At 51.1% G+C, this 17,249-nt stretch overlaps 1 protein-coding gene across 1 annotated transcript in view; it reads left to right on the top strand.

Annotated features, from left to right (window-relative positions):
• Nucleotides 1-13,490: 13,490 nt before the first annotated feature.
• The window catches only part of LOC146865664 (myosin-6), a 353,172-nt gene continuing 349,413 nt past the window's right edge, over nucleotides 13,491-17,249 (top strand). The window contains exon 1 of the mRNA XM_085632498.1: nucleotides 13,491-13,561. The gene's annotated coding sequence lies outside the window, so the exon portion shown is untranslated. The remainder of the gene's footprint in view (nucleotides 13,562-17,249) is intronic.

The following is a 17,249-nucleotide window of genomic DNA, read 5'->3' as shown; positions in this document are numbered from 1 at the left end:
TAACTTCAGTTAGTGACCAGGAGGTCCACGGGTGGCGTGTGCAGAGCAAATAGTCACACGCGTGCTCCCATAGGTTTCAATGGGTGCGTAAAAAGTACAAAGTTACTGCAAAGAGGATCTTCCGGATGGACTAGGAACTCAAGATTTGGAACACAGGCACTAGAGATGTAATACTACACTTGGGCACAGGTGTGCCAGCTTTACCTCACCCACAGGAAGCGGGTGCATAGGCCTCGAAGTGCGTCGGGTTTCTTCTATCTGTTCCGTGGAGCCTGAAGACAAAGATGCTGCAGGTGGTCGGTCCGGGAGAGATGCGGTGGATCCAAGAGTGGATCGGGGCTGTTGAAGACCTGTAAGCAGAGGGGACAGTGTTCACAGTCACTAGCCAGTGACCAGCGTGGCACCAGGGGGGTACCAGGCAATGTCGGGTGCAAACAGGAAGAAAGGTGTAGATTGTCTCTGCAGCCACGTGGTCCCTGGAGGTCGACGACGTCCAGGAGTCGGTTCACGAGCTGTCCCACGCAGGCTCTCGCTGTCGGCGGTGTCGGCGACTTGATCGAAGCAAACAAGCCTTGGCAAAAGCAATTGTTGTGGAAAACGAAATAAGCTGATGGTTCTGACCAGCAAGGTCAGAGGGACTGCTCCTTTGGAGGGGAGCAAGGGCCAGTCTGGAGCAATCAGACCAGCGGTGTATTTCTTAAAGTTCATCGCCAAGATGGCTACTAGCCAGCGGGCCAGCAACCGGTTAGGCGCGTCAAGTGGCAAAATGCAGAAGGGCCCCACGCAGATCGTGGAGAGGCTGGAGGGCTCACCTTTGGTGCAGATGCTGCTCGAGGGTTGGGCTTCTCAGATCCCAAAGCACAACTTGGAGGGAGCCTCGGTTGTTGCACTTGTCAGCTTGTCGTGGTCGTTTCAAGATGGCTGGCTCCACGTGTCTCGGTGCCTCCACGGGTCTCCTCTTTTCAGGGACTGTGGATCGGGCGGTGAGAGGTCTGGAGGTCCAGGTCTTGTCAGTCTCTGGGCTCGGGCTCCGGCGGGAGGCGGCGGCAAAGCAGACGTTGATTCGCTGGATGGTGCTTGCGTTAGCAAGGTGGTCACTCCCTGACCACAGGAGAGATTTCCTTCAGTCTTCTGTGCAGCAGAATGTCGAAGTTCCCGTCTTCTTCTTAGTTTCAAGTTGATTCCAGGATGTCTGAAGTCTTAGGACACAGCTCCTACCTTTAAGCGGTTTCTAGGGGCCGGACTACCTGCTAGGTCCCTCCCTATGGGTGGGACCAGGAAGGGGGGTGGTTACACCCCCAATCCTTTGTCCAGCTCGCCCCAGGCCCGGGACTGGTGTGTCCCAGGACCGGTTTGAACTGGCATATGCACCGAGGCTCCTTGTGAGCCACAGGCATGTCTGGTTTCTTTCAAGCCCTACCTGACCAATACACAAAATCCTGTCTGGGGTGGTGCATGCACCTCCCCTGGCAGGAAACCCTTTGTCCACACCTCCCAAGCTGGAAGGACTCCCAGCAGCAGGAGGGCAGACTTGTGTCTGTGGTGGCAGCATCCATTTTGTGAAGCTGAGGCTATGTCTGATTTTACCCGGGTTTCAGGTACTGTACATGTCGTGTCCCTCTAGAAGGGTGGAATGCTAACCCCGTCGCCAGAATTGGCGAGGGGTTAGTATTCCAATTCGTATGACACCTTACTCGACATGTTTTGATAAAGCCAAACCAAAGATAGCATTTAACCGCGAGGTTCATAATGCACTTAAGAGTATATGGTATGACGATATCTGGAAACAGTAGAAGGAAGTTATTCCGACCACTGCAGACAGGCTCAGCTCATGCCAGAGCACCATCTCACATGGAACCAAGCACTCTGCCTTCAGGATTGTTAAGGCCTGCCATAGGAGTGACTTATAGGTTACCAGGTGTCCCATTTAAGGTTAGGTATAGGTATACTACACCTAAGTAAGAGGTGATTACACCAACTTACCCCAGCTGAGTGATCAGCCAGTTGTGTCAGATTGTTAGGCCAAGCCTGGGGTGGCATAATACATGCTTCAGCCCCTGGCAGGCCTTGGGTACACCAATGCCCTGGGTACCTAGTGTACACTGGTACAGGGGCTGACAGGGTGATCTACTTCCAATTGGTTATGCACCTAGGGTGCATAGTTTTAATTTAGTAGAGAGAACAGCAGGCTGGGGGTCTGATTGGCAGGCCCACAGCCTCAATATGTCAAAAACCAGTGAAGCAAAAAGCAAAAATTTGGGGTGACCATAGGATAGCAGACCCTACTCTCCTACACCTTCCATCTCTGGGGTGCTCCAAAGAGTTCTCAAAAACCTGCGCTGCCCATATGGACCTGAGCCAACGTGTGTCCATAAAAGAAGAGCCTCTCAATGCAAGTCGCAAGAACACACACGTCGAAGCCGGACCCTGACAAATAAAAAGCATCTGTGGTAGGTGTGGTCACTCCTACCCCTGCTCAGGTGAGGGTCCTGCCAAGAGGAAGTACTGCAGTGCCTGCAGCAAGCTCAACCACTTCTCTAAAGTGTGCCGTTCCTCCCCCTTGAAGCGACGCAAATCAACCTAAAAAAAAATAGTCAGCCCCGAGGTATCTCACCCTGCTGTCCCAGCTGACAGCGACCTGAATGATAATGAGGACACTGAAGCCTTCCATGTGGCCAGAGCTATTGACCCTTTCAGCAGAATGTTACCAGTCGACCCCTAGGTGCCAAGTGGACATCCAAGGTCATCCGTTCTCAGCCCTTATCGATACTGGTGCCTCCATAAACCTGATAGCCACGCAGTGTACCACAGCCTTGCAAACCTTCTGGCCCTGACCCGCACCAGAGTCCAAGTCTATGCCATCGGCAACTGATTACCATTGCAGCTGTAAGGCGTCTTCCAGGCGAATCTCACTGTTAGAAATTGGATTTTTGGTAGGCTACGGCGTGTGCTAAAGCCAGGCAGAAACCACCACTCTAGTCAGGCTAAGGAAGTTACACTCCTAAAATAACCCCTGCTCACCCCCTTGGTAGCTTGGCAGCTTGGCACGAGCAGTCAGGCTTATCTTAGAGGCAGTGTGTAAAGCATTTGCACCTAACCAACAGTAATACAGTGTAAGCACTACAAAAGGACACCACACCAGTTTAGAAAAATATCCAATATTTTTATATACTTAAGACCAAAAACGATAAAAATCCACAATACAGTACTTAAAAGTCTTCGGTTATCAAAATATGCTTGAAAAACAGTTCCTTGATGTCGATAGATCCGTCCGGGGCTATCACGGCGTTGTGAGCAAACAAATCCAAACAGTTCTGGTTGACCGCAGTGTCACGGGCCAAATACGGTGTCGGGAAGACCCACAAACAGTACCTTTTAGAAATGCAGGGCGTTGGTGACCTCTTGTTTAGCTTCTGAAAGCACAGCGTCCGCAGGTGTCGGTTCTGGAGGTAGGTGCAGGAGTCATCGGGCCCTCGAAGTCACACGCGTTGCAGACTGAACTCCTCTCTGTTGAAGTCAGGAGTGCTGGCGTCGGCAGGCGTCGGGTGCTGCGGTGCGAAGTGCAGCGGTGCGGCGTGCAGTGCAGCTTGGTGGCGGCATCAGATGGCGTAGTCGGTGAAACCAGGGTCACGGTGCGAAGTGAATGCAGTGCTCGTAGCAGTGCTGGCAGGTCGCGGTGCAAAAGCGTCGTCGTTGAAGTGCTGTCGTCTGCTGACGAACTGGAGTCGATGGCGCTTGAGTGGGTAGGTCAAGGCTGCGGTGTGGGATGAGAGCGGTGTGTTGTGTAACTTTACGAGCGGGGCCCTCGAACCATGGTGCAAGCAGCGGCGTCGATTTCGGCATGGGGCGTCGTTGTCGGGGATACCAAGGCGTCGTCTTGAAGCGGTGTGGAGTGCAGGGCTCACAGGTCGCGGTACAAGCAGCGGCTTGATGGCGGCATCAGCAGGCGTCGTCGGTGGGACCAGGGTCGCATTGCAGCGGTGCCCTCTGCGGTGCCTTCAGGACACGGAGTCGGCAGCGGCGCCGTAGATGTCGTCGGGTGGCTTTTCTTCTGTTGCAGCACAGAACATACAGTTCCCAGAGCTGAGGGCAGAAGAGCTTGAAGTCTTTGCTGTTCCTGAGACTTCTTGAACATGGGGCTAGCTCTACCTCAAGCCCTTGGAGAAACTCACAAAGTAGATTGCAGAAAGTCCAGTCCAGTCCTTTTACTGCCCAAGACAGAAGCAGCCACTGCAGGCCAACACAGCAAAGCACACAGCAAAGTGGTAGTTCCTCCTCACAGCTTCTCCGGCTCTTCTTTTTGGCAGTCTTCTTGGTCAAAAGAGTTCTAAATTTCAGGGGTCTGGGCCTCAATATTTATATCCCAAAATCCTTTAATCTCTTAGGCAGAGAGTGTCTGTGCCCAACCAGAACCAGTTCTGCCTTCTCTGGTGTAACTTCCTGGCAGGAGCTGGAGACGGCATTGTCAGAGGCAGACCAGGCCCTTTGAGGTGCAAGGAAATCTCCTCCCCCTTCCCCAATTGCAGCCCAGGTCTATTCAGCCCTTTCCTGATCCACCTAGACTATCTGGAGCCACTCCTGCTCCCCAGCCTTCTGTCATCCAAAACCTACACAGGCAATCCACATTCCAGCAGAGGCACATGGGATGACTGAGCAAGAAAAATACCTACTGAATGTAAAAATCAGCTTCACTAAAAGATGCATCTTTATATTCTGAGTTCAGGCATACTAAACTTGATTTTCGGACCTAATTCCCTGGGCCAGTTATGTTTATAAGATGTTATAAACAAACTCCCCATTCTGTCCTATGGAGAGCAGGTAGCCTTGCAATAGTGAAAAACGAAATTGGTCGTAATTCACTATGAGGACATGCCACACACACCAGGGCATATCCTACCTTTCACATACACTGCACCCTGCCCACAGGGGTACCTTGGGCCTACCTTAGGGGTGGCTGACATGTAAGAAAAGGGAAAGTTAGGGACTGGGAAGTGTGTGCACTGGCCAAGTCGACATGGCAGTTACAAACTGCACGCAGATTCTGCAATGGCAGGTCTGAGTTACCTTTTCAGAGCTACTCACGTGGGTGGCACAATCAGTGCTGCAGGCCCACTAACACCATTTGATTTACAGGCCCTGGCACACTCAGTGCACTTTACTAGGGACAAACAAGTAAATCAAATATCCAATCATGGAAACACCAATCTATAACACAATTTACCACAGGAGCACTTGCACTTTACCACTGATCAGCAGTGAGAAAAGTGTGCAGAAACACTATGCCAGCAAAACCGGGAGGTCAGAAAGCAAAAACTCAGGGGAAACACGCCAAAAGATGCCAAGTCTAACACATGTCCCCTCCAGCTGAAAGTAGGGAGAACTAGCCACCCTTCTGGGAGTTCTCTTCACTAAGGCGGAAGAACCTGGACAGACCATCTGCATTGGCGTGTTCTGTGCCAGGACGGTGTTCCACCGTAAAGTGCATTCCCTGTAGGGAGATGGACCACCTCAGCAGTTTTGGATTCTCACCCCTCATTTGCATCAACCATCTGAGTGGCCTGTGGTCTGTCTGAACCCGGAAGTGAGTCCCAAACAGGTATGCTCTCCGCTTCTTCAGTGCCCAGACCACAGCGAAAGCTTCCCTTTCTATGGCACTCCACCTCTGTTCCCTTGGGAGTAATCTCCGGCTAAGGAAGACTACAGGCTGGTCTAGGCCCTCTTCGTTCAGTTGTGAGAGCACCGCTCCCACTCCATGCTCTGAAGCATCAGTCTGCACGAGGAGTTCCTTGGAGAAGTCGGGTGCCTTGAGCACGTGTGCCGTGCACATGACTGCCTTCATGGCTGCCTTCAGGGCATCAAAAGCCTTCTGGCAGAAATCAGTCCATATCACCTTCTTGGGCTGCTACCTGGAAGTCAGCTCTGTTAAGGGGGCAACAATGGTGCCATACCCCTTAACAAACCTCCTGTAGTACCCGGTGAGTCCTGAGAAGGCCCTTACCTCTGTCTGGGTCTTGGAGGGCTCCCAAGCCTGAATGGTGTCGATCTTTGGTTGTAGGGGCGCCACCTGGTCGCTTCCTACCTGGTGTCCCAAGTACACCACCAAACCCTGCCCAATCTGGCACTTACTGGCCTTGATCGTGAGGCCTGCCCTCTGCAGCACCTTCAACACTTCACCGAGGTGCTGCAAGTGTTCTTCCCAGCTGGTACTGAACACTGCGATGTCATCCAGGTAGGTGGCACTGAAATCCTCCAGCACAGCCAACACCTGGTTAACCAACCTCTGAAAGGTGGCAGGGGCATTCTTCAGCCCAAAGGGCATCACCCAGAACTGGTAATGTCCTTCTGGGGTTGTGAATGCTGACCTCTCCTTGGCCCCCTCGGTTAAGGTAATCCGCCAGTACCCAGGCGTTAAATCAAGCGTGCTGAGGAACTGGGCAGCTCCCAACCGATCAATGAGCTCATCAGCTCTGGGGATGGGGTGTGCGTCAGTCCTGGTGACAGCATTGAGCCCACGGAAGTCCATACAAAACCACAGTTCTGGAGTGGCAGCGGGTGCAGCAGCCTTTGGGACCAAGACCACTGGGCTGGCCCAAGGACTGTTAGAAGGCTTGATCACCCCTAACGCCAACATCTTAGAGACCGCCTCTTTAATGCTGGCCTTGACCCGGTCAGTCAACCCGTAAATCTTGGGCGCCACAGGAGGGCTGTCACCGGTGTCCATGTCATGGGTACACCAGTGAGTAACACCTGGGGTCAGGGAGAACAGTGGGGCAAACTTTCCTAACAACCGGTGACAGTCTCTCTGCTGCTCTGGGGTCAGTGTAGGGGAGAGGATCACACCTTCCACTGACCCATCACACTCCTTGGTAGACAGGAGATCAGGGAGAGGCTCACTCTCCTCTTCCACCCCATCATCTGTCGCCAAGAGCATGCTTACTTTGGACCTCTCGAAGTGGGTCTTGAGGCGGTTCACGTGGAGGACCCTCAAAGGGTTCCTTGGAGCCCTCAAATCCACCAGGTAGGTGACATCACTTTTGTGCTCCACCACCTCAAATGGTCCAGTCCACTTGTCTTGCAAGGCACAAGGTTCCACTGGGGCAGTTACCCACACTTTTTGCCCAGGTTGAAATTCGACCAGAGTGGCATTCTGGTCATACCACTTCTTCATTTCTTCCTGGCTTGCTTCTAGGTTCGCCTGAGCGAGTTTCCTGAATTGGGCAGTTTGGTTTCTGAAGGCCAGCTAGTAACTAAATACATCCTGGGGAGTTTTCCTGGGAGCTGCCTCCCAGCCTTTCTTCACCAAACTCAGAGGTCCTCTCACAGGGTGACCATACAGAAGCTCAAAGGGACTGAACCCAAGAGACTTCTGTGGTACCTCATGGGTTCTGTTAGACCCTTAATCATGCCCTTCAAGGTCTGGTTGAATCTCTCCACCAGACCGTTAACTTGTGGGTGGTAAGGGGTGGTGAACTTGTAGGTTACACCACACTCCTTCCACAGGGATGATATGTACTTGGATATGAAATTGGTTCCCCTATCAGAAACCACCTCTCTGGGGAACCCCACTCAGGAAAAGATCCCCATTAACGCCCGGCCCACCACTGGCGCCGTCGTTATCCTGAGAGGGATTGCCTCCGGGTACCGGGTGGCATGGTCCACCAAGACCAGGATGTACCTGTTGCCCATGGCTGTCTTGGGATCCAGTGGCCCCACAATGTCCATCCCTACCCTTTCAAAGAGTGTTCCAACGACTGGAAAAGGCTGGAGAGGAGCTTTAACCTTTCTCCCGTTCTTACCACTTGCCTGGCAAGTTTGGCAAGATCTGCAATGTCCATCTGACTGGCTTCGCATTTGGGGCCAGAAGAAGTGGCTGGCAAGCCTGTCAAAGGTTTTGTCCTGCCCCAAATGTCCTGCCAAAGGTACGTCACGAGCCAGGCCCAGTAGGAAGGTTCTGAAATGCTAGGGAACCACCAGCACACAGGCTGACCCAGGCTCAGCAACTTTAGGCTCACTATACAGGAGATCATTCTCCCAGTAGACCCAATGTGATCCAGACTGATCACCAGTTGCCTGGTCTTACTCCAGTCAATGTATCAGTAGGGAAGGTGTTGAACTTAAAATCCAGCGCCAGTCCAATAACTCGCCCCCTAAAGCAAGTCGTTGTAATGACTTGCATGGTAAAGGAACGTGTGGTAATGTCGCAGTCAGGTTACTGACTGCGGAGTAAAGGCATATTGTGGTTCTGTCTGCAGGGTAAAGGATATTTCCCGGTGTCCGCAGCTTTCTGGGCATGGTTACATATTGTGGGCGCTTCCCACAAAACCTCTCCGATCTCATCAAGCCAATCAGAGAACTCACTAAATCCACCCACCCCAGGGTCTGGGGGAAAGAACAAGCCTTCAAATGTACCAAGGTTGGCTGTCCGCTAACACCACTTTGGTATATCTTGATACCCAGAAGGACTCTCAACAGGTCGTGGAAGCCAGCACTATGGGGCTCGGTGCTGTGCTAGCACAACGTCAGAAGTGTGGGGAATGGGCGCCCATTGCTTAGGCTAGCCAGACACTTACACCTACTGAGGACCGCTACTCCCAGATTGAACAGGAGGCTATCGCCATTCTGTGGGGGTGTAGACGTCTATCTCTATGGGCATCCGTTCACAGTGGCCATGGACCACAAACCTTTAATACCATTATTTTGGCGGTCCTCATCTAACCCCCCCCCCCCCCCCCCCACAAGGATTGACTTTGCGATGGAATACCGACTTGGCACTCGCAATATGGCAGACTTTCTATCTTGCCATTCCCATCCAGCACTCACTCAGAGTTGGCCTATGCCCGCGAGACCGAGGAATACGTTTGTCTAGTGGTAGACCGGTCCAGGCCGATCCCCATCTCTCTGGCTGACTGAGTAGAAGCCACAAAGCAGGATGAGTGTCTACAAATAGCAATTCAAGCAACCCTGTCGGGGGACTGGCAACCTCTCCGCTGTCGAGCTCCATAACACACAGCGGAAGCAAAATCAACACTCCTGTCCCTGTATAATGTCCGCCAGGAATTGTTTGTGACCGACAAAGGTTGCTCAAGGAGAGGCCCATGGCTAGTACTCTCAGATGGTTTGCATCACAAGGCCATTCTCCTAGTCCATGGAGTGCACCAAGGTATTGTCAAGTTGAAAAACAGATTGCGGAGCAAGGTCTGGTTTTCAGACCTGTGCTAGAGAGTGGAGGAAGTAGTACGAGGTTGCCCCACCTGCCAGGCCACTGGCCAACCCGATCCCCCAGCACCCATTATTGCAGAGGAAGATCTAAACGCTCCCTGGCAGCAGGTTAGCGCAGACTTCAGGAGTCTTCTTGATGGTTCTCATATGCTCCTTGTCATAGACGACTACTCCTGTTATCCTGAAGGTGGAGATCTTCTCAACCACAGCGGCATCAGAGGTTATCTTGAAAATGGAGAAGTTGATGGCCACACCTGGCCAATTCGGAGAGATCTGCACCGATATTTGCCCCCCCTTCAACAGCCTAGAAGGGACCAAGTACCTCCGATCCAGAGCCATCAAGCACTACCGCGTCATGCCCCCCCCAGCCCCAAGTCAACTTGGAGGTAGAGAGCCTGGTCAGGAACTTGACCAAAGTGATCCGCATCACAGGGCTGAGAACAGCAATGTTGAATGTGCCATCTACAACTTCCTACGAGAGTACCGACTCATGCCTTATTCGACAACCCCAAGCAAGTTATGTTTTGGGCGAACACTGACAGACACCATCCCCTAGCATCCTGAATGGGCAGGTCGACCGAACCCCCGAATCGCTATGAGTGCTGGCGAGCCCAAAACAATGACTATGCCTTGATGAGACGACGTGCCAAGCACATGACCCTGAAGCTCAGAGATTAAGTGCTTGTGAGAGATCGTCTCCCTGAGAGCAAATCCCATTTGCCTTTTGAGATTGCCCCTTGGACTGTCACCGAGATCAAAGGTACTTTGGTGACTGCCGTAAGAGCGTTACTAAGATAGCCCCTCTGACTCCTGGTCAGGAGTTAGCGACATGTGACCCTCAAGATGAGGGGTGTTGCGACAGCATAACTGATGAAGAAGAGGAGTTTGATTGCTCCTCTCGGTGGATAGTCTAGTTGGATCAGGAAAGGGCTGAATAGACCTGGGCTGCAATTGGGGAAGGGGAGATTTCCTTGCACCTCAAAGGGCCTGGTCTGCCTCTGACAATGCCGTCTCCACCTCTTGCCAGGAAGTTACACCAGAGAAGGCAGAACTGGTTCTGGCTGGGCACAGACACTGTCTGTTGATGGCGTAGCGTTGGGATCCGTTTGGATTGGGCCTCAGATGGCACCGTCCACGGCCATTCCTGGTGGAGCTTACAGGGGATGACCTTTTTGTGCCTGGTGGTTGTTCAACTGTTTGAAAGTGTCTTGCCCCAGGGGGGTACTGGCTGTTTTACAGATGATACAAGCAGCATGGCAAAAGAACCATCTTAGGGACTGCCACCCGCCCCACGATTGAGCGTGGGAGTGCGTTCCAGAAATGTATTGAACTGGGCAGTCCGTCCAAAACCCTCCCCATTTTATACGCATATTGCATATTCAGCATTGAGGCACCCTTGATGCCTAGATATCTAAAGCTATCTACCTCCTACCTCAGACCTAGGTCAGGCATTTGCTCTCGCTCACACCTCTGCAGTCCCCCAAAGGAAAGAAGATACTCTTATGCTTGCTGATCTTAAGGCCAGAAAGTACCCCAAAAGTGTTGAGATGCTTCAGGATGTGAGCTAGAAAAGAGCATCATCAGCTTACAAGGACACTAAGGGGCATATCAACAACAACCGGCGATAATTATCTCTAAGCGCACTTAGCGCTAGGATAATTATCGCCGGCTAGCGTGAATTTTTATCGCTGAGATAGCGTGCTATTAGCAACGCTTATCTCAATAGCGATAAAAATCCTCACGCTAACAGGCTAACGTGAGATTATCGCTGGAAACCCAGCGATAATCTCACGTTACCTTGTTGATAGGGACAGGCAAACTTAGCCATGATATCCTCCTTCCATAGGATATCATGGCTAAGTCAGAAAAATACCAGACGTAAAAAAGCAGCGTTAACCGCGGTTAGCGCTGCTTTTTTTGTCTCTAAAAGGGTTAGCGACATTCTTGATAATAGGAGAAATGTCGCTTAGCGACATTTCTCCTATTATTTTACTCTGGAACGCCCCCTTTGCATCTCATTAGAGATGCAAGGGGAAGCGTAGAGTAAAAGGGTGCTAACATGCAAATTTGCATGTTAGCACCCTGTTGTTGATAGGGCGCTAGTTTTATCTCTCCTTTTTTGGCTTTTAAAGCCAAAAAAGCAGAGATAAAGCCCTTGTTGATATGCCCCTAAGTTTGTTCCATTTGAAGACGGATTCTCCTTCAGGGGTGCTTCCTCTGGCCCAATGTCAAACCCGCCACCCAAAGCAGACAGTCCATCTCGGTCACCGTGGTGATTTAGGTAGAGGTCAAAGGATCCACCCATTGCGGATGCATGCCTCGCACACCGCCGAGCCCATTGGAGGAGCTGCTGGATTTTCGTGATGGCCACGGACCACGGTCCCAGGCCTTCTTTCATGCCCGATTGTAAAGACGCTTTAGAGGTGTCTTGCTGCACTGCTGATCGTGGTAGCGAAGCGTCTGTGGCACCAGGTCATCTAGGTGCTTGGGAATGCCTTGCTGGAACCAATGTTGGTGGTTATGATACTTCTAGTGATCAGTAATTACAATGGGACCAGTTTCTTGAGGAGCAAGACACTCCGCTCCAGACACACTTTAGAGGGACCAGGGCTCAAGGCCTCTCTACAGGACCTGGAGATGCTGGTCCTTGCCTGGATCACAACGAGCAGATTGTTTGTGTTTCTTGATCAGCTTCTCAAGGCCCCGTCCCTTTTAGGCAGCCTTTGTTTCGGTCAGAGTGACCTCCAGCACCTCTCTCCAGCAGTCAGTGGGCTCCCTCCCTTGAGATGATTGTTCACATCTGTTCCCAGCAAGTTGCAGACATTTTCCCAGGTATCTGGTCCGAACCTAGCAAGGGGAATTGGCAGCTAGAGACCCTTACAATGCTGGCACTCAAAGGCCATTCCTGGACTCTACACCTGTGGGACCCTGTACTTGGTGACGATAAATCCTGGCCAAATGACTGGCATTTTCATCCCCATCTTTATACCAGTTCAGAGTTTAAGAATTCCAGTGGTCTAACTCTGGGACAGGTGTCAGGAAGAGGCAGGTTTGTGCGCATTTCTCCCAGTCAGTTAAGGATACAGCCTCTGTGTCATAGAGCCAGCAGGAAGGAGGGGTGGACTGAAAGTTACCTGTCAGGGGATCCCAAAACAAAGGCACAAAAGAGTGTGAAACTTCCCATGGAACTAACATTTAACCTGTCAAGGTGTGGGGAAACATCTCAGGGAAGATTGGCAGGGGAAAGGATCATGGACAGACCCTGCACTACTAAAGCACCCTCTACCCCCAATACTTCATGCTCCACAGTCCGGTCCATTACAAAGGGCCTGGGGAAGGCTTTTCAAGAGCCCTGCATTCTACGCTGCTGTCTAGTGGACTTTCTCCAGCCTCCATCTTGTGTGCAACTCTTGCATAGGCGCTTCAAAATGCATTCCTGGTTGCTGTAGTTAAACACAGCATGCACACTCCATGCTTACTCTGCCGCACATGTACATTACACACAACCCGCCTGGTTGTAGGGAACTGACTGACAGACCAACGTCAGTAAGGTGCATGTAGGTCTCTGCTCTCCGTTTTGTCAGCGGTGCGAGTTGTCTGGTCTCTGCGATGACAATGGCTACTGTGCATTGGCTTCTGGTCCTTGATATGGTTTATTCTTAGTTGCTGTTTTGTGCGGTTGATGGCGTGCTCACCTGTGCTTTTCTGGGAATACATTCCCTTCCAGGACAGACGCACTACTTCGGTGTCGGTGATCCTCCTGCGGGTGGGGGTGAGAAGGGTGAGCGTGGCCTCCCCGTCACTTGGCAGGTGTTGATGGATCAAGGACCCTCCCCTCCCGGGGGGGGGGGGGGGGGGGAGGGGAGAGGGGAGGGCCCCACCAAACCCACATCACCGACTCCCGTCTGGCCGTGGCTCTGCTATCAATATCCCTCTCTCTTGGATGGAGGGGGGAGGGAGTGGGCCCATTGTCCTCTGGAACAAGGGCTCAGATTAGCCCTGGAATGTGCCCATCCTATAAACAGCACCGGCTCCTCTATGGGGACTGGGGTGAAGTGGGCCGGGAGGGAGGTGACGGAAGAGGTACAGGGGGCCGGGGGGCTCAAAGAGTCCAGGATCCTCTCCTTAAAAGGCCAATGCCTTCCTCCGTTTGCACGGCCACCTCTGCCATGGGCGGGTCCGCCTCTTCCTCACATGTGACAATGCCCAGGAGGCGGCGAGGGTGTAGGGTGGGGCGGGGGGGGCGGCCTCAGAGAGAGCTTTAGGGTTATAAGAGCTAGTGCAGATGCCTGGGCCCCTGGAAAGACTGCTCGGCTCAGGGGTCCAGACGCTACTGTGAGGGGTAAGTTCTAGAGGCCAGTGGGGTGGGTGTAGGATAGGGAATTGCTTGTGGGGGGCATGGTGGTTGGTCGTTGTGAGGAGGGCAGGGGATTTCTGGAGAGTGTGTTAATGAGTTGATAGTACTTGACCCCCCCCCCCCCCCCCACACCCTATGGCCTAGAGCGCAGGTGTCCCCTCTATCTGAGGGTTGTAGCCTGGCCCCTTCTCTATCATAGGCCACAGAACGGCTCCCGCAAGTCTTGCCTTATAAATTGGGCTCACACCTTTCGCCTTCTATGTCACAAGTCACAGAAAGCTTCCCGCAAGTCTCGCCTCATTGGTTGGGAGCAGACCTATCGTCTTCTGTGTCACAAGCCACAGACTGACTACCGCAAGCCTTGCTTATAGGTTGGGTGTAGACCAATCACCTTCTGAGTCACCAGTTACTGCCTGGACATCCCATGTATTCCCCCACTGTATTGTAATTGAGTTTTGATAGTGCTTACTACCCCTGATGTGGTGTTGAAGCGCTTCTGGCAGGTAGCACGCTACTCAAGAACCCAAGGTTAGTTTTGGATTAGTCTTTCGCTTTCAATTAAACCATTCCATGCATCAATGCATCTGCTTCAGTTTCTTTGCGTAGATTAGCTTATTTGTAGTTAGGTGTGATTATTAGTGGGGGGCTATGTGAGTTCTTACAGATGGTTGGTGGGGTGAATAGGTAGGCTAGAGAGGAGATCAGGTTGGACGGGTGTGGTTCCAGAGAAGAAGTTGTGGTCCATGAAATGAATCTGAAGAAATACAATAAATGAGATCAAGGAAGACAGGCAGGGGGCTTAGAGTAGGGTATGTTCAGAGTGTAGAGGCATGCTGGGGCGGAGATAAAGAGAAACCATTTAAAAGAAAGAGAAGGTAGCAATTGAAAGTTGTGAGTCAAGGTCAGATTTCATGCAGGATTTGAGAATAAAGTGGGAAGAGGCGTTTTGGGGTAGCATGCAATCTGGGGAAGTAGAACTGTGGAAAGAAAGCAACATGATTTTCATGTGCGGTAGTGCCATCGTAAGTATTGTGATAGGCACTATAATCAGGCGAAAGCTCTTTCTGCCTCTAGGGTTGATTCCTGTAGGAATGGGATTGGCTCCTTAGTGTATGCGGGGTTCCCTCCCACCCCAAGTGCCCAATTGCGTGGGTATCTGGTATTCTGACTGTGCAGGGAGGCGAGCGCTGGCCCTCTCTGTGCATGAGGTCACTGCTTGGACCCCCCAAGTGTTAATTCACTGCCTGGGGGGCGGGGGGGGGGGGGGGGGACAAAGGGTTAACGCTGGCCCTCGTGCCTGAGGTCACTGCTTGAACACCCCAAGTGCTACCTCACTGAATGGGGTGGGGGGTTAAGGGGTTAACTCGGTCCCTCTCGGTGTCTGAGGTAACAGACTGAACAACAGAAGTGTTAGTTCACTCTCTGGGGAAGAGTACAATGTATGGTTATGATAACTATTAATGTAAATTAATATTATCTTTGTAATATTTATTATAGTTTTATATAATAATTTTGAATATAGAACAAAATAAAAATGTTCCATCACTATTAACTTATTTTTGAATAAAAAATGTAATTAATTTAAATATGGTAAATGAATTTTTTTTCTTCAAAAATATTTTTTACAAATTTAAACTTACCTAAAGTAAAATGTTGATATGTATTTATTATGTATTGAAAATCTATAAAATTATGTATAGAATTAATGTAATGAATATATATTTTTAGCAAAATTAAAGTTACATTTTAAATTACATTTTCTAAGGGAGTGTGTTGCCGTACCAGTGGTCGGCTATGTGTGGTGCTGGACTTACTCCATGTCTGAGCTGGAGGATATTAATTACTGTTTTTTGTGTGTTGTTTTTTGCTTCAGTTACTTTAGAAGTGCAGTTTATGAATAGGAATGGGCTTACTATTTTGTGGGTGGGTGTATGTCCCTCCCTTAACACCTCCAAAACCCCCCTAACCAGCTACCAACCCATTTTTAATTCTCTTAAAACATCTCCCATTTAGTAGTACGTCTCTTCCAGGTCCCAATTTCTAAGCAGTCCTTGAATGCAATGGTGAACATGTTATAGAGTTTGAACCTCTGCTTCTGAAAACTGCTGGTGAGATAATCCAGACCCCGTGTCATTAAAGTGAACTGTGATTCAGAACCCTTAAAGAGGGTTTTCAGGTTGGCTAAGTAACTGGTCCCAGAGATGAAGTTCCAAGGCGCAGTCCGAGGCACGTGTATCTCGTGGTGGTGACAGGGGTCCCCAGATACACTTCAGATCTTCACAATCAATGTTCTAGCAATGCCACTGCTGCTTTTAAATGGACCGAGCCCCCTCTTTAGTTCAGCGAGTACCAAACCTTAGATCTTATAAGTGGCTGTTTGAGGTTGTCAAGGGCGCCCATAAGACTTGTGAACTCCACTGTTTTCTACTGGCAACTGGTATCCCGATTTTTAAAGTTATTGTGTCCTACCACCTTTTATCTCCTTAACAGTACATCATAGGCTAATGTTTCAAACTGCTCCAAAAACGGGGCAGCCAGCCTCAGCCAATGGGACACCCATCAGATGCACCGGTGCACCCACATGAAGAGATGTGGGCGTAGGCCACAATGAAGGCAGACCTCGGTCTCTTAAAATGTTGTCTCACCTGGCTGTGTCTGCACAAGAGGGATCGGGGAGCACTGCCCACTTTACCTGATTTCTCTGTTTGTGGCCTCTGTCCTTTTATTGTTCTCTTCACCCTCACGAGAGTGGTCGGAGCAGCTCTGCCAGGAGCCAAAATAACCATCTTCTAGAGAAGAGGCTGGATTGTTTTGCCTCTTGTGTCTAGATAGTTTAAAGCTACAAGTGGCCCTTTGGACTCCTTATGGTTTAGGGAAACACTCCTTCGAGGTCTATGATGTGTCTATCACAGTCACTCTAACGGGAATCTGATGTGGAGGTGGACAGTCCCTTTCCTCACCCTTATGGCCAGAGGAGACTATAGGCTCAGATCATAAGTCGACGCCCCCCCTACCCCCCCCAATTTTTTATGGTGAGGCGCTCAGGGCTCGCTTGACTCCAGCAATGGCCTTGGGCTAAAGTCCACCACTGGTCCCTTGTTGCTGCGGTTCTCTGCTGCTGGCTCAGGGAAAAAGCACCTCAACATGCGGGGTGTCCTCTCCATCAAGAAGCGCAGAGGCACTTCTCCCACCCAGGGGGTTGGCGACTGAAGTAGGAAACTCGGAATTCCAGTGAGGGTAGGGCAGGGGACTTCGACTACCATCACTCCTTAAACCACTGCTCCACCACAATATTAACAACTCAGAGTATTTTCTGCCCTCTTTGTGGAGGCTCCAAGAGGCTGGCCCACCAAGACTCCTCCTCTGCGGTTCCAGTAGGATGAGAGCCTCGCTTGATGAATTGAGGTCTCCATATATGTGGGCATCTGACTCCCTGTCAGTGACACAGGAACCTTCTGTCTGGGGCATCAAACAGCCCTTCAATGTCAGACCACTTGGTACTTACCCAAGCAACTATCCCTCAGGCGTCCTGGCAGACATCTCAGGGTGTGTTCACGGGGGTCTGCACCCAGGTTCGTGTTCGGTGTAGACCCCCAGTAAACTTGCACATACAACATCAGCATTTCTTATGTCTCCCCCCTGTGGTACACATGGGCCGGTTGGTGCCTCACAA

The sequence above is a fragment of the Triturus cristatus genome, chromosome 2_1 (assembly GCF_964204655.1).
Source record: "Triturus cristatus chromosome 2_1, aTriCri1.1, whole genome shotgun sequence".
In the NCBI taxonomy this organism is placed as follows: domain Eukaryota; kingdom Metazoa; phylum Chordata; class Amphibia; order Caudata; family Salamandridae; genus Triturus; species Triturus cristatus.
Note: the sequence above shows the minus strand (reverse complement) of the source record. Positions and strands in the feature narration are given on the sequence as shown.